Source organism: Pleurodeles waltl, chromosome 10 (assembly GCF_031143425.1).
Source record: "Pleurodeles waltl isolate 20211129_DDA chromosome 10, aPleWal1.hap1.20221129, whole genome shotgun sequence".
NCBI classification, from domain to species: Eukaryota; Metazoa; Chordata; class Amphibia; order Caudata; family Salamandridae; genus Pleurodeles; species Pleurodeles waltl.
Window position 1 is genome coordinate 87,850,426 of NC_090449.1, and position 24,755 is coordinate 87,875,180.

A 24,755-nucleotide genomic window follows, 5' to 3' on the forward strand; every position below is an offset into this window, starting at 1 on the left:
AGTTCCATAGGATATAATGGACTCGTAATACGGTAGGTGGTATATCCGCCACTTTTGGGACGGTTTAACACCGTCCTCCAAAGTTAGAATCAGGCCCTCAGTGTGCTTTTGCCATATACCTGCATGTGTTCTTTATTCTCCATGCCTCTTTGCTTGCTATTGTTGTTGTTTGACCATGTGACCGAGAGCCGTTTTCAGCCACCCACCTAGTGTATTAATCCCTTTTTTCCAGTTTTCAAAGCCATTTTCTAGGGACATTAATAGAAGAGATGTATGCCATTTTCTTTTTACTTTTTTTCCCTGGTATCAGTTTAATATGCTTGAGGATTATTGTGGTACATCTATGAATAGTTTATAATATTATATGCATTAATTTTTATTTTTCTCTGCACCTCCTTGATTCCCAATAGATTTCTCATAGTCCCCAGTGATACACCAGCAATTGTTTTTTAACATTTTCACTCCACCCCTTGCTTGCCATAAGTCTTCTTCTCTTAGGCCATAGATGCACATCAGCCTTCATTTTTGAAGGATTATCCATTTTCCACTGCACTCCAACCTTCAGTTTTTAAGGACTATTCCATATGCCCCACACCCCCAGCCTGTCATAGGTGCACACCAACATTAATGTTTTAAGGGTTATTAAATCTTCCTTGCAACCCCTGCCTGCCATAGGCACCCACCAGCATTCTGTTTTTAAGGATTACTCTGTTTTCCACAGCACCACCCGCCTGCCATAGGCATACGACAGCATTAATTTTTGAAGAATTATTCAATTTTCCCTGCACTCCTCATCTGCCATAGGTGCACACCAATATGCATTTATTGAGGATTGTTCCATTTCCCCCACATCCCCTGCCTGCCATAGGCACATACCACCTGTCATTTTTAAGGATTATTCAATTTTTCCCATACCCCCGCCTACCATATGTGTATACCCTTTGATGCACATAAAGCAATCAGCACTTTATGTTGCTGTCCTGATTGAAATTTTATGTTATGGTATGGATTGAAATTGATACACTGTTGTTAATTATTTGGGATAACCTCTCTAAATTATATTGTCTTTAATGATTTGAACTGCAAAAATGCCATTTATTTCTTGTTTTTCTTGTTTACTTTGAGGTGCACAAGGGAAATCACCCACAGTATTTCCAGACTTTGAGGTGCACAAGAGAAATCACCCACAGTACTGCCAGACCAAAGGCCAGTACAAAGTGACGACCACAATATGTGATTCCTCTGCTTTTGCTTGTGCAGCTAAGTGCCAACTGACAGAGCTTGAAGATGGCCCCAAAAGAAAGGAGTTGTCAGGAAAGTGGCAAGTGAGGAGGAGAAGAAGAAGAAGATTGCAACCACTGTCTTGCTGCCGTCTTCCTTTATCAGGCAACATCGTGTGCCTGATCCATCATCCTCCGAGCAGCAAGCTGGGAGCACCACTCCTGCATCAACAACAACACCTCCGCAACCTCAGCCCAATTCCATGTTTCTCAGCAAGCGATCCACTGAAATCATTTCAATGAGCGGTGAGTCTGAATTGGAGTTGTCTCAGCCCCAAACTAGTTCCCAGTTATCACCGGAAACTGTTACATTCAAAATAAAAAGGGTGTTGAACAATGAAGAATTGGCGCTCAAAGGCCCAATCGGCACATGTATAATTACTGAAATATCAACAAAGCAGTGTACTCATAAAGGAAACACCCTTAACCCTAAAACCTGAAATACCAAGTAAATCAGACAAACAATAGCATATGAGGCACTCACTATAGTAATGTATATATTAAACAATCAATATCAAATCTCTGTAAGAACATTTCTTTTTATCCTGTAAAAAATGCACCAGTATAGTCCAATATCATAATTTCAATAGAGAGTTCATTCACATAAAGAGTGGCGTCTTAAATCATCAGTGTGGTTCACCAGTCTGTGGTTTATTTTTTCAACTCGACATTTTGTTCTTCAATGTATGTAGATATATGTTGTTCCAATACATCACAGTATCCCTCTGCTACAGCCAGATGTTACATTTTCAGTATCCCTCTGATACAGCCAACACGTGTTTCGTCTTGGGGATATCCCAACGACTTCCTCAAGGCTAAAATTTCATCAAAATAACTCCATATGAACTTGCGAGATCATAATCGTAGCCAGTATATGCCCTTCACCATAGCACAATGGGAATGGAGACGAAAGATTAAAAATTCAAAAACAATTTTTTTTACAATCACCTCACGGTGTGATGCTCACAGAAAAAAACAGTGATGAAACCCTATGGTCCTGATTATTAATCCCTCCAAAATGTGACTCAAAGATACCAAGTGCTCAGGTGGCATGTATAATCCTAAAATTTACAAAGCACACATAGGGGGTGATTCCAACATTGGCGGGCGGCGGAGGCCGCCCGCCAATGTTCCCCCGACAAAATACCGCTCCACGGTCACAAGACCGCTGAGGGTATTTTGAGATTTGCCCTGGGCTGGCGGGCGGCCGCCAAAAGGCCGCCCGCCAGCCCAGGGCAAATCTACCTTCCCGCGAGGACGCCGGCTCCGAATGGAGCCGGCGTAGTGGGAAGGTGTGACGGGTGCAGTTGCACCCGTCGCGTATTTCAGTGTCTGCTTTGCAGACACTGAAATACTTTGTGGGGCCCTCTTACGGGGGCCCCTGCAGTGCCCATGCCATTGGCATGGGCACTGCAGGGGCCCCCAGGGGCCCCGCGGCACCCCCTACCGCCATCCTGTTCCTGGCGGGAGACCCGCCAGGAACAGGATGGCGGTAGGGGGTGTCAGAATCCCCATGGCGGCGGAGCGTGCTCCGCCGCCATGGAGGATTCTCCCGAGCAGCGGAAAGTCGGCGGGAGACCGCCGACTTTCCGTTTCTGACCGCGGCTGAACCGCCACGGTCAGAATGCTCGACGGAGCACCGCCAGCCTGTTGGCGGTGCTCCCGTGGTCGGTGACCCTGGCGGTCACCGACCGCCAGGGTCAGAATGACTCCCATAATCACCCATGCATACATCTGGGCTACTGTGCCTTATAAATTACCCAAATGCCATTAATTCAATCTATTACCTGATAGGTCATAATATTGCATGTGTTTTAAAACTAAAATGGCAGATGTAACGGTCCGCAACATAATCCTGGTCACTCTGCCCAATTGCAGCAAACCAAATTCCTAATCCATGAGGTATGAGTCTGCCAAAATAAAACAGGAACACCATCCTCGTTTCTAAAGCAGTGTCTTGCATGAAAAAATACGATTCCAACAAGTCGTTTATAGATTATCACGGGAAAAACAGGCAAATTGACCCATTTCACCATATATATTTCCAAATGTCAAAAGTGCTCACCTGTATATCAGTACAACCGGTATTTAGTGAAGAAAGTCCATGCCGTGTGTGCTGGTCACTGGTACGCTAACAAATACCAAACCTGGAAGTACCTTTATTTAAGAGGACCGTAAACAGAAAGGAAGGACTACCGTACTAAGATTGTCTTCCGGGGTAGTCTCGAAATGCAGAGCGACTAAATAATCAAACCGCTATTGAAATCTGAAATGTTCTCAAAGTGCACATAAAATGATAAACGTTAAAATCAAATGTGAGACACGGACATATAGCAGTATTTAAACTGAATATCAATTGTACGATGTCTCCATGGTAAAATTCAAAGAAACCAGAAAGTTAACCCCTTCCAGGACCGCCATCTTAAAACTGTAATTACGTAGTATTCATTCATGGAGTCCACAGTGACTTTCACCAAATCTTAACAAAGAAAGTGGGTCTGAGGTAACTAGATTGAAATAAATCACTTTTGATACAACCGATCCCAGTATCTCTTAATACCATATAATTGAAACCGTACTGCTGATGCCATTCATAGCATACGTCAATATAATTGTGCTATTATCATGGAAAAACAATTAAAGCCCTTTTGTTCGACACTCCCTAGCTGCCTCCCTAAGGGTCTCACTGATTATTCTGGTACCATAATATTCCATGAAGTGTACTCATGGGTATATGTTAATTTTGATGAAATATCAAGCATATGTGTATACACAAAAATATATATAATATGATAATGATGACATCACTAACATGGTGAATATAGTTTACATACTCAGATAATACTACATCAAAACACAAGTAATATTCATGAAATCATATTCATGATGAGCATGCCACCAATGATGTCCATATAATAGTCAAATAAAATTAAATTCATAATAAATGAAAAACATTCCTGTATTAACACAAATTCCATAAATCAAAGTCTGTCAGTGAGAGTTCTCTGTCACGAAAAACATATAGATTAATCGCCCAAAAAGTACTCCAATTCACGATCCGTATTGAGGCCATCATCCACTGCTCTGAGGCACATAATCCATAGTGCATCCTTCCTTCGCAAAGTAAGTTCCCTATTGCCTCCTCTGGGATCTTTTGGTATATGTTCAAAACCATAAAACTTAAATGTCTTGTAAGTACCCTGTGCCCGACAAGTTTTCATTTGTGCCACTTTTGGATATCTTTCGTCCTCATGCATAAGTGCTCTGGCATGTTCACTAATCCTAACCTTAAGAGGACCTACTTCCCACATAAATATGGTCACATTTACATGAGATAATGTAAATAACAAAAGATGTGTTGCAGTTTATCTTGAAAGTTCGATTCTTCAATTCACTGTGCTAGTAAACTCCTTTTTGCCATGACAGTCCCCTCTACACATCCCACTTTGCCCGCATTTAGAAAGGAGGGTGTTTTTCAAAGATCTACCTCTACGGTATGTAATCTCTGGCCTATTAGTAATGAAATCCCTCAGAGTTTCATCTGCGTGAAGCAAGATGTCCCAATGTCTATTAACTATTTTCTTCAAAGCCAAAGAAGTACTAGTATAATCCGTTATGAGTCTAACCTTATTAGTCTCTTTATTAAAGTCAGGATTGTCCCTGGATTTAAGTGTATCACTCCTGGGGATACGTCTAACTCTACATTGTGCTTTTTCAATACCACCCCTTTGGTTTCCCCGTAGTTTGAAATGTTGAACCATATCCTCGATGCATTTAAATATCTCCTCATCCTTACTACAATTCTGCCTAGCTCTTAACATTTCACCAAAAGGTATTGATGTGATTTGATGTCTAGTGTGAGCACTCGCTGCATGTAGAGTGGAATTGCAAGCCGTGGGTTTTCTAAACAACCTACTGTGTTTACAGGATCAAAAGAAATGTTCTTACTGAGATTTGATATTGATTGTTTAATATATACATTATTATAGCAAGTGCCTCATATGCTACTATCACAGGAAACTGAGCAAAGTGGACAACAGGTCCTGCAGCCAGCAATAGTTCTTCAGGAAGTAGGAGCAGAACAGGAGGTTGAGCTTCCTGCTGAGCAAGATGTATCTCTTCTTGAATCATTGGGTTCTCAATCCCCAGTAAGAAAAAGTAAGGGTAGTGCACCATCTTCTCCAAACCCCCTTTCTGATGATCTGGACATGGAGTGGACTTCAGCTGAGTTCAAGACCCACCACAAGGGAAAAGGAAAGTTCCTGAAAGCCTTAGAATTATCAAGGACAAGCCATTAATTTTCATGGAAGCCCTCCTAATCAATCTCCTCAGAGGGATCTGGTACTGGTTCTACCACCACCACTACCAGCTTCCATTCATGTGAGGCCCCAGCTGAGACCTGCATCCTCCATTACCTCAGTCGAAGTATGCACTGCAGAGAGGCAATTGTTGATACACCCACCGACCTCCAGTTCTTTGGGAATTGGCAGTGGTACCAGTGACACACTAAAAGGTTTTCCTGTTGAGTTTGGGACTTCGTTATATTTAGCAAGCATGAGGATAACGTTGCAATATGCTCCATTTGCACACGAGTTTTCATTGTGGTAAGCCTGGTTCATACTATGGTATTGGAGTCCAAATAACCCATATGAAAAAAACACGCAATCCGGTGGGAGGAGCAGCGTAAAAGTATTGCTGCAGGTAGTGGTGATGATGACTGAGGGAAATCATTTCACATCATAGTGGGAGGTGATAAGGAAGAAAAGGGTGACAGCTTTACACAAAGTAGCCCTGTCCCCAGCAGTGCCCCGGCATCATTACCCACATCAGCAACCTCTGAGAAACAAAAGAGCCAGATGGCAACACCACCACATACAGTGACTACCCCATTGAGTCTTCTACCTCGTAGTTCTCTTTGGAAATTGCCTGCATCGGTGGCACCACCAAAGAAAAAGCAAGCTATAATTACGAGCATGTTTAGGCGGGGGGAGCCTGTGAATGCAACCATCCAATAGCACAATTGTAAAATGGGAAGCTCTCTAAAATGTTAGTGCAGAACCTCCTCCATTTGTCTTTTGGGGAAGGAGTTTTAGAATTTGTGGTGGTCATCTGCCTGAAATTGATGTTTACCAGCCATACCTATTTTGATAAAGTTCTTGTTACACCTCTCCATCATGATGTGCTGCAAAAGGTTGGAGAAGCTTTGAATCAGATTACTGTTCACATTATCAACCTGATGACAGACAAGTTTTCCAGTTGTCAAGCAACAAATTACATGTGTATCATAAGGGGAGTTAAGGAACAGCTATCTGCAGGTCTTAGCACTGAAGAAACTTTTAAGGGCGTTTGGAAGCATGCAACAGTAGCAAGGTTCACCATGGAGGAATCCCATACAGAGGCAAACGTGTTGGAAGACTTTAACAGCAAAGTGTTTGAATGGCTGCGACCCAGTGGTCTCTAATTTGATTTATTGCCATAGACAATGGCAGTAATATACTCAATGCCATTGCCATTGCAGATGGTGGATAATTCAGGGTCCTGTTTTTAGCGCATTACATCAACCTGATTGTGAAAGACTTTATCAAAAAAGAAGACTTGGGCCTGATTTAAGTCTCGATGGAGGGTTTACTCCACCACAACAGTGATGGATATCCCATCCACCGAAAACTAAATACTATTGTATCCTATGGGATATAGATTTCGGGGGACTGGATATCCGTCATTATTGTGATGGATTAACCCGCCCTCCGAGATCTAAATCAGGCCCACAGTCAGCAACATACTAGCCACCTGCCGATAAATCTACACTCATTTCAGCCATTCTTTTAAAGCACTGAAGCAATTAGGGATCATTCAGCATGTTAATATAGTACCACTTAACGCCCTCATACAGGAGGTACCAACATGTAGGAACACTACCTACTACATGTTGCAACTTCTGATTGAGCAGTACAGGCCAATCACCGACCATGTCCTTCAAGAGGAGAGGAGGCAACTGGGAAAAGCATGACTATGGAGATGGACAAATAGACCATAGTCAAATGCCTGACAGAAATGCTACTGCCTTCTGAGGTTTTCATATGGGATGTCAGCATGGAGGAGAACATGATAAGCCAAACTACCCCTTTGTCGCAATTGCTACAGGATCAGTTAAAAGAGGTGTTGCAAAGTGTTTCCGGTGTGAACAGCAACAGAGAAATACACAAATTGGTTGCGAAGTAGGGCTGGGTGTTCGCTACACTGGTGGAATTCGCAGAGTTTGCCCACTCAGCACTCCAAGTGGAGCGCGGAGTTTGGCAAAAGCTCTGCATACCACCACATCGCAGAGTTTACCGATATCCACCCCTAGGAAGGAGTCGGACCTTGTGAATATGGCCATAAGAGATGTTTGACTTTCTCTCCCATGAAAATGGTCAGCATTTTGAAAGATTTCTGTCCTTCCTCTGTGCACTAAAACACCCACGCCTTTTTTTTATTTCCTGCCATGTAAGTTTGCAGAACACCTTCATCCCTGAGTTGCTCAACCCAACATAAACAAGAGGCTTGCCAAAAAAAACCTTCCCTCACGGTGAACTGAGCTGCATGGAGTCCAAGCTGTCACTGGTCTGTTCTTTAACTGACGCAGTCAAGGGCATTCATAAAATTTAAGAATTACTCATTGTGCAGACTAGTTTGCAAGTGTAAGCTAATGGTGGCAAATGTTACAGGCACCCAATGGGCCTTAGTCACTGGTGGCAATGGCCTGACTCTTTCCTCACTTGTCCATCTTTCGGGGGCCCTGGCAGAGGGCGCGCCACTTATTGAGTCTGTATCTCCACAAGCTCCAAAGGGCCCTTTGAAGCAGGGGTGAGTGGAACTCCACTGAATAATGCAGAGTTTTTATGTGACCCCACAGTATTCCTCAGAGAAAAACTCCGTCCTTCACTTGGTTGTAATCTAAGGCTGCAAAGAGAGACATTGTGCTCCAAAGAGTACATCTGTGCCACAATACTCGATCCACAGTACACCGATTCAGCCAGGCACGCAAAACAGACATTCAGAGGAGAGTGCATATGCATAAGTCAATTTGACATTTTCATACAGTATCACTTTTCTTTTAACAACCATACATTTTAGAACTGTGCGGGCTCACACCTCCATAAAATTTTATTTTTCAAACCTAGATGACAGAACATTTACACCCAGATATCAGAGGGCCTAGGGCCATTCCAACGCCACATTAACGTAATTTTTGTGTATGCTAATGTGGCGTTGGAAGGCCAAAAACGCTGCACCATATTTAGAAACTGGCGCAATGCTTGCATTGTGCCATTTTGTAACGCCTTGCGCCACATTATGCCTACACCAGGCATAATGTATACAACAGTGGCGTTCCGGCACTAGGGAAGCCGAACAAATGGTGCAAAGGAATCTAAAAGATTGCTTTGCATCATTTTTATTGGCATTTTTATTGCCTGCTAAGAGCAAGCATTTGAGGGGAGGCTCCCATTGTTTTCAATGGGCCTCTGGGTGCTTTGCAGAGTTAGCGTCAAATTTTTTGACACTAATCCTGAAAAGTGCCGGACTAATGTCAAAAGTTTTGACGCTAGTGCCCCTCACTACCGCCATGGTGCACAGTATTTTAAATATGGGACACACATGTTGGTGGTAGATGGGTGCTAAGGGACGCAAGAAAAGTGGCGCTGCACTAGGTGTATAGCCACTTTTCATAAATCTGCCCCTAACATATTTAATAAATTGGGTCTCTTGGGCTGAAGGGGTATTGCAATGCATTTGATTGAACTGTCATTCTTTTATTTCCTTCCACAACAGATTTGATGATGTTGATGTGCTACTCATCGACCTGGTGAATATTGTTGTTGTGTAATGTTTGTCTATGTCACACCTCTCTCAACTACCTGCTCCCATCCATTCATCAAACCCCTATCCCTTTTCCCACAGCCTGTGTGATATATTGAGGTGTGACTTATGAATTTACACCATAAATGGATCACACACTTTGTGGGGCAGACTCACTGCAGGAGCTTCTCTTACCTGAGAAGTAGCCCACATTAGCCCCACTTACCAACCCACGCATATAAGGGAGACATAATTTACATATATAACATCATTCATCAACATCATCATTAGACCTGTGTTTCTTAAACGCTTAACCTTCTCCTCAGTCAGCTTCTTACGACACAAGTATTTTGTAAGTTTAGTTTTAATTGTTTTAATAAATTGATTAGATATCAGCACCCCATTGATCAGAATTTACTACTTCTAGTTAGTTTTTGTTATAATATTAGGTATTTGTGTCATGGTGATAGTCTGGTCTTGGTCTTTGATAAGTTATGATATAAATAACCCAGTATCCCCGTCTTTTCTTTCCATCTAGTTGCCTGTGATGGATAATCCTGCATAATCCTACAGTTGGAGTTCCCCTAGGAGGGAGTGGGACCTTGTTTGTGATATCTTCCCTGTTAGTGCACTAGCCTGCTACTACTACCACTGCCTTTAAAAAGGCACGGTGACAATCCCTGCAATAACATTTTGGAAGATTGAGAGAGATAACAGCCATCGCTTCACCCATTCAGTTAAGAAAACTAAGAAGCGAAGGGAACTAGTTTAATCAGTAACTTCTACTGAAGATTAAGATTATTTGTACATATGTAGTAGGCAATAGGCATATGCATAGCTCCCTCGTGGTCAATATAGTTACAGTGTTGGGGTGTTGCAAAAGTGGCAACATTTTGCATCCTCATGCAATAAGACAGACCTAGTCTGCGTTGCTCTCACTCTAGTAGTGGGGTATTGTAAGTAACCATATAATAAATAATTATATGGCAAGGGACTTCAGATTCAGCTAGGAAACGTCTAGGGGGAACAGTGGATGAACAGTATGAGACTGTTCTGAGTACAGCTTTTGTCAATTAAAAAAAGAGGCTGCATTAAAAGCAGTGCAAAGACAAAAGACAGATTGCCGTTATATGAAGAAACAATTTCCATTTATTTATTTTTTTACTACTACAGGCACAGCTCTCTCCCCAAACAAAGAAAATAAATCACCTCAATTTCCAAATCCATAAAACTCATCCTTTCCCCAAATGCTCTTCCCACATTCCACCCTCTTCTCCCACCAAGAGAAAGTAGAATAAAAAAAGGTTTTAAAGGACAACTAGCCATGCATAAAGGCATGCCACCCCTTGGTGAAGCAGCACCATCTCCTGTGGGACACGGTGGAGGAGTCGGTCTCTGGATGATAATGAGGGAAGACAGCAGTGGTAAATCCCTGCTGCCAGTGGCACTAGCAACGGTGGGGCCAGGATGGAGGTGCTGGCAACTGGCTGGAGGGACTGGAGGCAGTTGCAAGTGCCTCCGCCGCCTCCACCTCCAAAGCCACCAGCCAGTGATATTTAACCTGAATGGTTTCCATCCAGTGGTGCCACAGCAATCTCCTGCATGGTGGTGGACCAGCATGAGCAGCTTTATGAAGAAAGATGAAACATGACATAGGCAAATTGTAAATGATGCTTAGTGCAAACACTTGGTTACATAGTGGCACAGTAGGTGAACATTGCTGTTCCCCTGGGCCATTGGTATTTTTGATGTGATTAGTCACAGGGACAAGCTTTCACCAGAAATGCATCACATTAAGCATTGACTGCAACAAATTAAGACAGAATACCACCAGAATAAGAGTGCTTGTTTTCATTTAAACACTTTCATAGTAAAACCTAAGCAGGCACTTTGTGTGTAAAAAGACAGTTTAGTATTCTTGTTGTGCAACATAAATGGAGGCATGCTAGCATCAGGTCTGCTTCTCTCTGCAGTCTGCAACATATTTTTGGGGAAGTTGTAATGGACAATTCATTATCTCACTTTAAATTCAATGGCCCTGCTCTTCTCCGACTGCCTTTCAATTCTACCCTGACTCCAAAGAGTCAGATGAATAATGTTAATACTACGTCACAAACATCAGGCATAACGTGGATGTCCTGTAAGGAGACAGTCGACAAAATGATGTGCTGCAGTACAGAGAAGCAATTGGGATATATATTTTAATTGGCACATTCTCCACAGGGTATCCCATCCACCAAACTCCAAATCAGTCACTTAGTCCCACTTTACTCCCTGGCCTCGCCCTCTACCACAAATTATTTTCTGCAAATACCTATGCTTGGCAGTAAGGAAAGTTACTGTACTTCAGCGTAAGTTAGAGTGATTAAGCTAGGTAGAGGTTTTGCTATAGAAAACTGGTGTGTCACTGATAATCATGTGCTAGGCTTTTGCTTAGTCAGAGACAGTAGTTGACAAATGATGATTGGGAACAATTGAACAGGCATAAATCTGTCACGAAAGCCATGAAACATTGGCCAGACAAATGTGGCACATGCCAAGAATGGATTTTTTATTTTTTAGTAGGCTGGACAGAACGTAGGAAAGAATAATGTAGTGAGGCAGTAGTATGAGGTGATTGAGTGGGCACTGGGAAACACACCTTGTTTTCAGTCTGTAGTGCATTCAAAACTTCGTAATGCTGCATTAACTGAAGCAGACACACATTGCACAGCCAACCCTGCAGTGCCGAATTGAACGATGCTGCATTTCGGTCACAGGTGATGATGATGATGGGTGGGATATCTGCCTCGCTTAACAAATACAGTGTACTCAATTTGTCAATAAGCAAGCAATGTGACTTACCACCACTAGTCCTTGCCACCACTGGGTCTCCTCCCTCTCCAAACTTCCTGGGCCTTTCCCATCACACTGGTGCTGAGGCTGGCCCCGGCACTGGTTGTCTGGGCAGCTAGAAAAAAAAACATTTTAGATACCCGATTTGTCTCCTAAGTAATTATTATTATTATTTTGAACAAAATGCAACAGCAATACCTCACCACAGTACCACAGTTCAGTTAGCAGTGTCTTCTTTCAAAACTATCACTTTGGGAGGTTTGTTAGTCAACATGTTACAAAAGCCAGGCAGTCAAGCCAACAATTTTTTTTTTCTCGTAATGGAGTGACAGAACTATGATGAGTCATTAAAGCGTAATAAAGGGGTGTGATGTTTAATGAAGGACATATGGTTTTGGAAGGCAACTGCAATGGGATCTCATTACTTTCATGCCATGCTACACTATCATAGAAACTGCTGGTATACTGTATAAATGAGTGATAACACAACATTGGGTGGGTCCATGGTCATGCTTTCGTTTTGACTGTGTCAGCATGAGCAATATAGCCTTCTCAACAAACGTGTGGTGAACATTAGCTTACTTAGGCATGCAATTTTCACAGTACCAAAAATCGGTTCTTTTAGTCTTACAGAGCCACAAGACTTATAAAAGGAGAGGGAAAGCTTACTAAAGGAGGAGAAGAAAGCTACAGACAGGAAGAAGTCACCTACAGATATAAGAATAAAGAAAAAAGAATAATGCAGGGATAACATGAATATAAAAAACATTAGATAGAGGAGCTGAAAAAAGAAGACAGCTTAAAAACAATAAACAATGCAAAAGTATTTTACTAGTAGGGAGAGGTTAATAATGAAACAGGACTCACTGGGGCCAGCAGAACCATCTGTACGGCTGTGTCACTGGTGGTGGTGGGTCAACCCACTGTGGCATCGGCAGCGGAAGCCCCTTCTCCCTGCTTTGATGATGCCCTCATGCTCTTGGGTGGGGCTGTAAGAAATTAAAACGATAAAAAAGATTTGTGGGAAAGTTAATCTTTAAAAATTATTTTGACAGGCAGACGCAGTAGCATTGTACTTTTCTAAAACAGGTATCCTTTTTCCCTATTCCTGAATTTCTAAATGTAAGCCCCATTCCTAATTACCTAAATCTAAACAAAATTTTTAACACAATGCAACAAATGATTTTCGCTTCTCCACCCAATTTGATGGGCCAACTAAGTCTCCCATTTCAGTGCATACTTCACATCACTGAGGAATGAGCTACATGAAGAAAGGCACACAGAACACTAACTCCCTGATACTAGTATCTTACTGACAGGACAGAGGAGCCTGCATCAATTCTTAAATAATCAGCCCACTGCGTAGGTAGCGCTGAGCACCTGTCTAGCTGACTGGATCAGATATTATTTGTACCATAGTCTTAACTAACCTCTCAGTGTGAGCAGCACGCTATTCGAATTTTTTTATTGCATTTTTAGAAAACAAAAAATAATTATTAGCTACTCACCGAGCCCGCACCCTTGACACCCTGCAGGTTGAGCAGGTCCTGTTTCCTATTGATTATGTCCACCCAGCTGTGCGTCAGCTGCTTTGTGGAACACTGCACCACTGTGCAATGATGCACTCTCCCCCACAACAGCTGACACTCCTGCAGGGTGTACCCTCTCCAAGGCCTGTCGCTGGAGGGGAGGATACACTAGACCCAAAAAAACACAGCAGCAACCTCCATATCAGTAGTAGGAGTAGGACAACACAAAGCAGAAAAGCAGAACTGAAGGAAGTGAATCCCAAGGAAAGGGAAAACAAAATAAAATAACAAAAAGTCAAGTAAAAAAGACAAAAACATACATTACACACACAGTAAAACACACACTGATTAAAAATAAGTATAAGAGGGGTGGATGAGTGGGATAGGGGAAGCATTGTCATAGATTAAATCAGATTCAAACATAGGCCCAGCACTATGCACAGAACAACAGAGAAAGCAGGTAAAACAAAATGGACCCAACAATGAATTTCAATGTGAAACGTGCCAGTGGTGTGAAAAAAGCTGCACAAAGAACTGGATGAGTATTTTTCTGCCAGTTTGCGGAGTTCCAAGGAATTTTGCGGAGTTGTTTTGTAGTTCTGTGGCAAAACTCCACAAGTTATGGCCAGGCCTATCAAATGACCCGAGCCACCATACCCTCCACTCTGGTGGACTGCAATGATACCAGCACCAATAAGAAGCATAGAAATCTTTGCAATTGTGAAAGATTTCACCTCACAATTGGCTGCCTCTAACTCCATCCCCCCTTGAAGAACCTCTGCAACAATCTCACTCAATTATTCAGCACTAAAATCACCATCCATTTACTGCCACTTCAGCCCGCAACTGACCCTGACAGACCTCGCCAAACGCCACCCAATCTTATCCACAAACCAGTGCTAACCACTTAACCCATCATAAGCCAAGAAGAAACAGGTACCACCATGAAATCCATTCACTCTGGACAGAGGAGACACAGTGGCCTTCATCCTCCTGGAACTCTCTGCAGCATTTGAAACAATCTCCCCACCCCCATCGTTCCAAGCCTTCACATCATCAGAGCCCAAGGACAAGCAATCCGATGAATCTGCTCCTTCCTGACTGGAAGGTCCCAGTCGGTCAGCCTGGCACCATACACCTCAGACACCAGTGATCTCATCTGAGGAATTCTTCAAGGATCTTACCTGAGCCCGAACCTATTCAATGCATGCATGATCTCTCTAGCCAGCATCATCCATTCTCACGGTATGAACATCACCCATGCTGATGACACACAACTTATTCTCTCCCTCACAGAGAAAATGCCCTGTACCTAGATCAAGTTCCATGCCTTCATGACTGAAATCACCAACTTCATGAAGTTCAGCTGTCTAAAGCTGACCAGCAACAAGTTCGAAATTGTGATATTTGGGAAAATCATAGCACCATGGGACTTCATCCGGTGGTCAACAGAGATAGGATGACAGCTACGCCCAATACCCACGCCAAGGCCTCAGGGTCATCATTGACAGCAAACTCAACATAACCGCCCATGTCAATGCTGTCATCGACTCAAGCTTCCATACCTTGAAGATGCTGAGAAAGTTTTTCAAATGACTTCCAATCATAACCCACATCCCATCCAGCTTCCTCATGCAGATCACATGTGGGAAAATACATTTATTCCCAAATGCTAGTGTGCCACCAAGTGTACCTTTCAGTGGCTGGTGGTTCCCCAAAGGAGACAAACCAGCATGAAATTTAACTAATAAATGTGGTCCAAGTGGTAGTTTTTTTGGCAGAGTGCTTTAGATGCTAAGCTACATCCAAAGGATCTATGCAAACATACCAAAAATACATGCTTCCAAACTGTGGACATCCTAGGAAGTTATCAGACCTCCTTTTTCCTGCTTAGGCTGGCCAAGTGACTTCACACAACATTTCCATTTGACTGAAATTGAAAGATCATCTTTCAAGCATGGGAATACCAGGAATTAGTATTTTTTCCATGGTTTTTGGCTTCAAATTGAAGCAAATTAGACATGGACCCTACAAGATCATTCACAGTAATATGTTGCAAAAGTGCCTGTTTTGGAAAGTCTCTCTTGAGGGTATATAGTCAAATCAACCCAAATCATACTGTTCTTTCACCTCTGCACACTCTGAAAATGTTAAGTGTATGGTATCCTCCCAGTTCCTTCTTGCTGAATCAAAGACCTCATTCAATATGACTAATGTGAGAATTTTGATGGAAATTATTTTTCATCACCTTCACAGAGGAACATGTAATTGAGTGAGACGTAGAGGATGAGAATTTCAGATATGTGTAGGTTTTCCATGGGTCTGGTTCTTCACAGACTCAATGTCAGGTAGAAGCCTGCCAGGAAATTTGAGATCTACATTATGCTGAAATGCTTGTTCGGGGATGTCTTCTTTTAGGACCAATATACATTCCAGGACCACAGCGAAACATGTCATGTCTTTATTTTTGCATACTCTGTAAGCTGTAGGGTGGCCTGTCAGCGGGGTGCAGCCAACCCTGGACATGACTAGGATGCCAATAAACCATATGCAAAATGGAAAACTGTCTCTGTGACACTGGAACATACCACTGGTCAAGAAGCATTCAGCTATATTTTCCCACTGGTCTTACAAGCTCAGTGGTACCTGATTAATGCATATTTTCTATGGCTTTGGGCTCCCCAAAGTATCCTGGCATGAAATGAGAAAGTGAAATGCTGCACAAATGCTGTTGTGGATTAGTCTCCTTTGAAGGCCAAGCAGCATAGGGAATAGGAAACATGTCCAACCATATTTCCCAAACTCACAGGGAGATATGGGTGACAAATGCTCTCTTACACCCTGATTGGCGATTGGCCAGCCAGATGACCTTACGCAAAATCAAGATTTTCAGAGATCCTACACATTTTTCAAAACTTGCCAATTCTGTTCTGTGTTCTACAAATTGGGGTTTGTTGATGGAATTTTAAAGCAATTGCAAAATGCTGAAGACCAGGCTTTTCAATTACCCAACATACCATAAGTAGGGCTAGCTGCACACACCTACTCATCGCCAGGATACCCTCAAGTGTGATCGTGAGCCTTACAAATACATAACATCTATTTCAAGCCATGTACATTGGCCTCAGCTTCCTGAGTGATTAAAGGAGGCAAGCCTGGATTTTGAGTGGACCGAGAGTACAGAGGGTGGTAAAGAAGAGGCATGGCATACAGAAAATGTCAATGATCAGTGAAACAGAAAGATTGGTTTGCAGCACCTGTCCTTTGGTCACAGATATCCACCTTTGTGCAACATCAAAACCACTAAATGTCACTCTTGAATAGGTCTGCCCAAGAAACACATTCATTGACTAGCGCTGATCCTACTTACCCTTCATTTTGTAGACAAGGTGTTCCTGATTTCTTCTCCCTCAAATTATCACAAAGCACATGTTTGTGTTTTGCTGTCCTCAAAAAGGAAGAAATTATCTGGGCACTTGAAGGCAGATCTTGAGCTATACACACCTCCTCAGTGTAAGGACACCTCACATACATAGATGCAGTCTAGTCTGCACCATCACATAACCAATGACCCATTACTCCTAATATTCCTTTTAACACTTTGTAGGCCCCAGCCCTCAGTTGTCTGGGTAATAACCCACTGACTAGGGATACCCTAGAAATTTGTCTGTGGCAGGCAGCTTTGGTTGCTCTTGATTGGATGAGGAACTAGTTTGCCATTCTTTTTGTTCTGTAGCCTCTCATTACTCCATTGTGTCTCGGTCCCCTCACTAATCCACCTTGTGCCTCGGGGTCTCCTCACATCATAATGTGCCTCACCCTTCATCGTTGATCGTTCCTAACCCTATGCCATGTCTCCCATATGTTGTGAGTCTATGTTCTCTCTGATCCATATGTTTGGCACATCATTATTACACTTAAGACAATATTTATTTATGTGTTTATTTATTTATTTAACATTCCTCTAAAGAGCACTGGTAACCAGGGGTGTTTATGGGTTTCCCATATTACTGAACAAATGCATAAAATAAAATGAGTGATTACAGTAAGAGAATGACGGAATAACCAAGCTAAGAAATACATGAGAAGAAGAATTGGAGACTAGTAGCACAAAGGAGATGTTACAAGAATCATAGCTGGAGAAGTCCCTCTCACCTAAAACATCACAGGAGCAACAGAGCTATCGGCAGGACTAGAGAACTTTGAATGTCTGGATAAAGTTACACACTTGTTCAGATGGCACATCTATGATATCATGTAAGCATATCAACTTTTGGACCTGTCCCTTTTTGCAGGGTCATCCCTAAACTTTGTACCCCCTTCCTCCTACTTTTTCTGACCTGTTTTTGTTGGCTTTAGGACTCTGGGCACTTAACCACTGCTATCCAGTGCTAAAGTGCAGACGCTAGGTTGGAGGGCAGGTTCAGGCCGTCCCCCTGACCTGGAGGGATATCATGTAAAAACATGAATTGATTACATCCCATCTTCTCTTTGGCGTGATGGGGCGTGCCAATACGGTTTGAGTGCAATGATCATGAGCCATGCATTAGCACCAGTCACACTTTATCACTTTATATACTGGTACCCGTTGGCCATTTAAGTGCTGAAATCACTGTATGATTTGCAAGGGAAAGATTTGCTGGCATTGCGCCTTCTGTAGCTAGAAGCCAAGTAATGGAAATATGCTCAATTTCCATAGTGTGCAGTATCCAGACTTCAAAGGGTCTTCATATTTTGGCTGTAACCAAGGAAACTGACCGCAATGCTTTATTCATAAATTATCACGACTTGCCATCTGTTTGCTCAAAGCATGTCATATTGTTGAGTCCTGTGTGCTTGGCTTATGACCTTTAGGAACAGGATTGGTACGAACATGGATGAGGGTCATACAATATAGCCTTCACTGCATTAACTCTCTCTGGATAATGAAATGCTGGGCAACATGCCAAGCAGTCCATCCATGACCTGTGCCTGAATCTGGGAGATTAAGTCCGCTCCTCCTGCTTGTACTGGAAGGACTCATTGGCGAAGAAATATAGAATAGTAATTAATGTCACCAATGGTGGACTGCAGTGTGCATGTTGAAGATGGGCTGTGGGTCCTGTCTGTATGGTAATGGTTTGATTGATAATTTTCGTGTTGCTGCAGTGCATGGTGATGACCTGACGATCCGTCAATTGGAGGAGGTTTCTCTGAGTCCTGCATGGCCAGGGATTTCTCCCACGGTGCAGTGCTTTGGCTCTTGCTATGGAGGCTGCTCATTCTCCTCCAGCTGCAGGGCATGTGCTAACAGAGTGAGGACTTGGTGCACTAGAAGGAAATGTTCAGCACATTGTAGAGTATGAGTGTTGCTGGTGAAACTGTTTTTACTGGGTAGTGCTCTGGCGAGTCGTCCCTCTTTGTGGTAAATGTTGATTTGGGGGCTTTCAATATGGTTATTAAGTGTGTATTTTAAGTGTAATGATACCCTGCAATTGCAGCAGAGTTTTATGCACGACATGTCAAGCCTTTCAAATTATGGATCCTGCTGCTACATATCTGTTTAATGTACATCTGTGTGTCGCTTTTCATTTACCACAACTGACCAACTTGATTGAATGTGTTGAGCAAGAACTTAAGGTCTGACGAGGGACATGTGGGACCAGTTGTATTTGGCTTTTTTCTTGTCTCAAATGGCCTGATCCGCAGACAAGTAAAAAGCATTTTGGTATGTGCAAACCCTATTTTGCAATTCGGTAATCTGTTTAATGAATCGCAAAATAGGTTTGCGAGTTGGGATTTGGAGGAGGCGGCCAAGGGCATCCCTTTCAAACAGAGAGTCGCAGTGGTATGTGAGATTGTTTTGTGACCTTGAATGCGGTCGCAAAACAATCACAGTTACCACTGAATTCAAGTTGGTGGTAACCTATTTGCAAAAGGGAAGGATTCCGCAAGGGACCCCTTCCTCTTTGTGAATGGAGGGGACAAATGTATAACCTTTTGTTTTGTGACTCACAATTTGCGATCAGTTTGGGAATTGCAAATTGCGGGTTGCAAAACAAAATGTACAACATTGTTAAGTACACTGTGATTCCCAACAGGGTCGCAAATGACCTGCCTCATCAATATTTATGAGGTAGGTCGCAATATGCGACACCATTGGGAATGGCCGCACTCACAGGGATGGTGGCCTACTGAGGACAGAAGACCACCATGTCTGTGACTGCTTTTTAAATAAAACAGTTTTTTTAAATGCAGCCCGTTTTCCTTAAAAGAAAATGGGATGCATTTCAAACAAAAAAATTAAAAGTTTTCTTTTAATTTTTTCAGAGTAGGCAGTGGTCCATGGGACCACTACCTGCTATGAAAAAATATTTGCGCTTCCATTCACAAAGGGGAAGGGGTGCTTTGGGGACAGTTTCCTGTTTGCGAATGAATTAACACCAATTTCAAATTGGTGTTAACTGCAATTGTTTTGCAACTACATCCACGGTCGCAAAACAATCATGCATACCATTCAGATTCAGTATTAGAAAGGGACATCCTGAACACCTCCCTTCCTAATACTGAATCACAAAACCCAAATTTCGATTCAGTAGCAAGCTACTGAATCGCAATTTGGACTTTGTACATCCCAAAAAGCATTTGCGAATTGGCCTGTTTGCGACTAGGAAAATGCTTTGTACATGTGGCCCTAAATGAGGTAGGTCATTTGCAACCTGTTGCACCTGACCCTTTTTGCAGGGTCATCTCCAATATGTTTGCCTCCTGCCTCCTATTTTTTCTGACCTGTTTTTGTTGGCTTTAGGACTCTGGGCACTTTACCACTTCTAACCAGTGCTAAAGTGCATTTGCTCTCTGTAGAAATTGTAATGTTGATTGGTTTTCAATGACTGGCATATTTGATTTACTGGTAAGTCCTTAGTACAGTGCACAAGAGGTGCCCAGGGCCTGTAAATCAAATGCTACTAGTGGGCCAGCAGCACTGGTTGTGCCACTCACATTAGTAGCCCTGTAATCATGTCTCAGACCTGCCACTGTAGTGTCTGTGTGTGCAGTTTTAAACTGCCAATTCGACTTGGCAAGTATACCCACTTGCCAAGCCTAAACCTTCCCTTTTCTTGCATATAAGTCACCCCTAAGGGAGGCCCTAAGTAGCCCCATGGGTAGGGTGCAGTGTATGGTTAAGGTAGGACATATACTAATGTGTTTTATATGTCCTGCCAGTGAAATACTGCCAAATTCGTTTTTCACTGTTGCAAGGCCTATCTCTTTCATAAGTTAACGTGGGGCTGCCTTTAAATATGATTAAAGCATAGATTCCCTTTGGGAGCAGATAGACATGTGGAGTTTGGGGGCTCTGAGATCACAATTTAAAAATACATCTTTTAGTGAAGTTGGTTTTGAGATTGTGTGTTTGAAAATGCCACTTTTAGAAAGTAGACACTTTCTTGCTTAAACCATTCTGTGACTCTGCCTGTTTGTGGATTCCCCGTCTGGGTCAGTTTGACAGTTGGGCTCTTCCCACCTCTCCTCTAGACAGTGACACAAAGGGGGCTGGGGTGTAGACTGCATATCTTGATTAGCCATCTGTGCTGGAAGGGAGGGAGGAGTGGTCGTTCACACCTGAAAGGACTGTGCCTGCCCTCTCACAATGCAGTCTCCGACCCCCTGGTGTGCGTCTGGGCCCTGGCCTGGGCAAGGCAGGATTTCACAAACAAGAGAGACTTTTCTTTGAATTAAGCCTGCTTCAAAGGGCAAAATTGGTATAAGAAGGGCACCCAAAATCAAAGAATTTAGAATCTTTCTGGACTCATGAGGAACCTCTGCCCAGGAGAAGAGCTGAAGAGCTGAAGGAGGAGTACTGTCCCTTTGCTGTGTTGCTGTGCTGGACTGGCCTGCAGTTGCTGCTTCTGCCTGAAAAGAGTGCAAAGGGTGAACTTTGCTGTGTGTCCTGCTTGAGAAAGTTCTCCAAGGGCTTGGAGTAGAGCTTGCCTCCTGTTGGAAGTCTCAGGGACACCAAAGACTTCAGTTTCCTCAACCTGCAGCACTGGGAACTGTGTGTTTTGTGCTGCTCAAGAGGAGAAACCATTGTGACGCCGCCAACGACGCCGCTGGCCTGCACCGTGAGTTGCTGACGCCACACGGAGTCGCTTTGCCCAGCTTCGCACCACGACCCTGGTCTCACCGACGCCGTCATCGGACGACTTAAACGAGCCGCTGTCCGCACCGCGACCTGTGGGCCCCGCATTCTGATGTCACCTGCACACACCGCAGCCTGGGCCTCCTAGATGACGTCGCTCCTGCTGACACCGGTGCCGCTGCCTGCACCGTGGCCTGTGGACACCGCTCGTGAGGGTCACGAAGCACCATCCTGTCCCGCACCACTGGCTTGGGCTGAGGAAATTCGATTTTTAATACGATCGTATCGACCCGCCATTTTGTGGCCCGCCGCCATTTTAGAGTGGTTTTGGGGATTACTGTCCAAATGGGGTTGGAAGGTATTGACATTCTTTGGAGTAATTTTAGCTTTTATATTCTCTTGTTGTCTTTGTATGCACTGCGGTCCTGCCATCTGCAACCTATGTGCTACTGCATGTATTCCCAAACCCAAGTCACAAAGAGCAGAGAATATCAAAATGATGGTACAGCAACAGCTTGATGACCTCATGGCCATAAACATCGACTCAGATTAACATGACTTTGTGTATCTTGCCTGAGTTCTGGCAAAAGGAGGGTCTGAGGAAATTCGATTTTTAATACGATCGTATCGACCCGCCATTTTGTGGCCCGCCGCCATTTTATGTTGCCTTCACTCAGGCAGCACAGCGAACGAAGTCCATTCTGCCTTTTCTGCTTATTCTGCAACATGGTGTTCAAAACAGCCTTCTGCCTCTATCTTTACAAGGCTGGTATTAAGGTCTGACCGAGTACACTAATCCCTGTCTGGTTTTCTAATCCTTGTTTCAACTATCTGTAGGCTCACACTATTCTCCGCCGATCTTATCTTATCGTCTGGCCTTCGCTGTCCTTTGCTAGTATTCTCTCATTTCACAACTGTCCTCCAAACGCACACAAACTTATCGCACCACATGCAACTTCGTTGTGGATCGGTTAATGAATTAGTTCAAGGGAGGGGTGACAAACACAGCTGGAGGGGAGGCAACCTTAAGTCACTTGATACTTTGTTTTCCAATTCCTTCTATTGGTGCTGTCTTGTTTTCCGACATTTCTATTGGCTCTGTTCTATCTTTACGTTATTCTTACTGGCTCCTTTCTATGTGTTCTGGGAGTGTATGTAGTTAATAAATGGTTTTTATACGGTATATAAGATTGTGCGCCACAAAGTAAAGTGGCAGTCTCCTGAGAACATACCTTGTGTACTTCTTGGACAACTGTACTAGCTGCAGCTAATAAAATCTGATCTTTTACGCCTGACAGAGTGTCCCGTGTCTCTGTTAGTTGAGGCAGGTGAATCCAAGGAGATTTTAGGCGTACCCTGCGCCGCCAGGCCCAAAAGGTTCTGGTTCTTCAACTGGCGCCCAACGTGGGGCGGCTTCAGCGGTACCGGTTCTGCCTGAACGTCGTGAGGAACACCGCAAGAAAATTCTGGAGGAATCGCGAGCCACGTCAAGCGACCCCTGTATGTCGAAGTGGTCCGAAGGTCTTTTTCAGCGCGGTTACTCCTTCCTGACGGCTACTGACGACTGCTGCCCTGACTGCCGCCCTGCCTTGGCCCTTTCTTTGATGATGTATGGTAAAGCGAGACGATAGACGGGCCTCTGTTGGTGTAAGAAGACATCCTTAGTTAAGTATTTGGTGGGTCGCGCCCACAAATTTTGGTCTTTGTTTTGTCCTTAGGTCCTTAGATTTGGCCATTGCACTGGCCAAAGCCGAGGGGTAAGTGCATTTGTGCTGTGTAAACTGAAAGCTTTACCCCCTTGATGTTTGTGAACAGCCAGTAAAAATCGTGAGATGTCTGGTCTGACTAAGTTTGGAAAACTTTGTTGCTTTGGTTGTAATAGGGACTCCCAGCTTGAGGACTCCTGTCCGATTCCTTCGGTTGGAACTCCCACATATGAGCTCTATTCTAAACATGGTGTTGGTCCTATTGCCTTTAATAAGACATGGACCCGATATACAAAGAAAGATGGTGTTTTAAAATGGCCAGAAAATGGTAGTTTCGAAACTGATGTGCTAGATAATTTAGAAGCAACGTTATTTAAAAGAAAAGCCCGGCCGGCAATGTTTGACTCTTTTCGCCATTGGCGTAAGGAAGCCAAACAGAGAGAAATTAAACAAGCGAAACGAGATAGGAAAACACAGGGAATGACGATTATACAGGCTGCTCAGCAATTCAAAGATGATGAAATAGATAATGCAATGGAAATTTCAGACAGACAGCATCGAATGGCAATAGATAAATGCTATCCGACGTTGCCTATCTCTTCCCTTGATAAGAGAAAAGATTTTGAGGAAGATTCCTTAATGTCCCACTTATTGAAATTGCCTCCGCCCTATGTACAAGGTGCTAATGCACCCCCGATGTTACAGCCTGTTCAGCCGCCAGTTGTGCTTCCGCCTGCTCCAGCTTTTCCACATTTGCCTCCTCAAGTATTGCCTATGCCAGCTTTGCCTTTAACTCCTTTGCCTTCTGCTCCTTTGGCAATTCCTAATGCTCCTTTAGTTAATTCACCTAATACCTTGTCCCCTATCCTTATGTCAAATTCTCCATCTATGCGTAAGCGATTTACCGATACTGTCTCTGGTCTCTTATCACCTTTCTTTGAAGCTTTAAATGTGTCTCCAGCTTTTTCTCGAAGACAGTCTCGTAGTCAATTCCCAGACTCCTAAGAGCGAGAAAAATTGGACTCACTTGCTTGTAGATGGATCAAGAAGGGTCCCCAATATAGTACGTCTGATATTATGTCCACCTTTCTGCAATGGAATGCACCTACGCAGAGATATGTTTTTAAAGTTATGTGCGATACTCTCGCTAAAGAATGGGAGGATATGAATTTGGGTTCGGTCCCACAGGATCTGTTAGATGTTCAGGCTGACTTTGACAAAGGACTTATTGTGGGTCCTAAGGTTGAAAACGCTGTCAGAACACTTATTTCTTTCAGATCCCTATTGTTCTCACAGACTTTTCCTGATTCTGATCCTTCAGATAGGACAGCACTGAAAAACTATCCCATGAGAGAGGTTTCTCCAATATGGAAGGAAGAAGTTGCAGCAGCAGGTGCTAATCCAGCTATTCCTGCGCATTTTCAGCGCATATGGATACATGTCC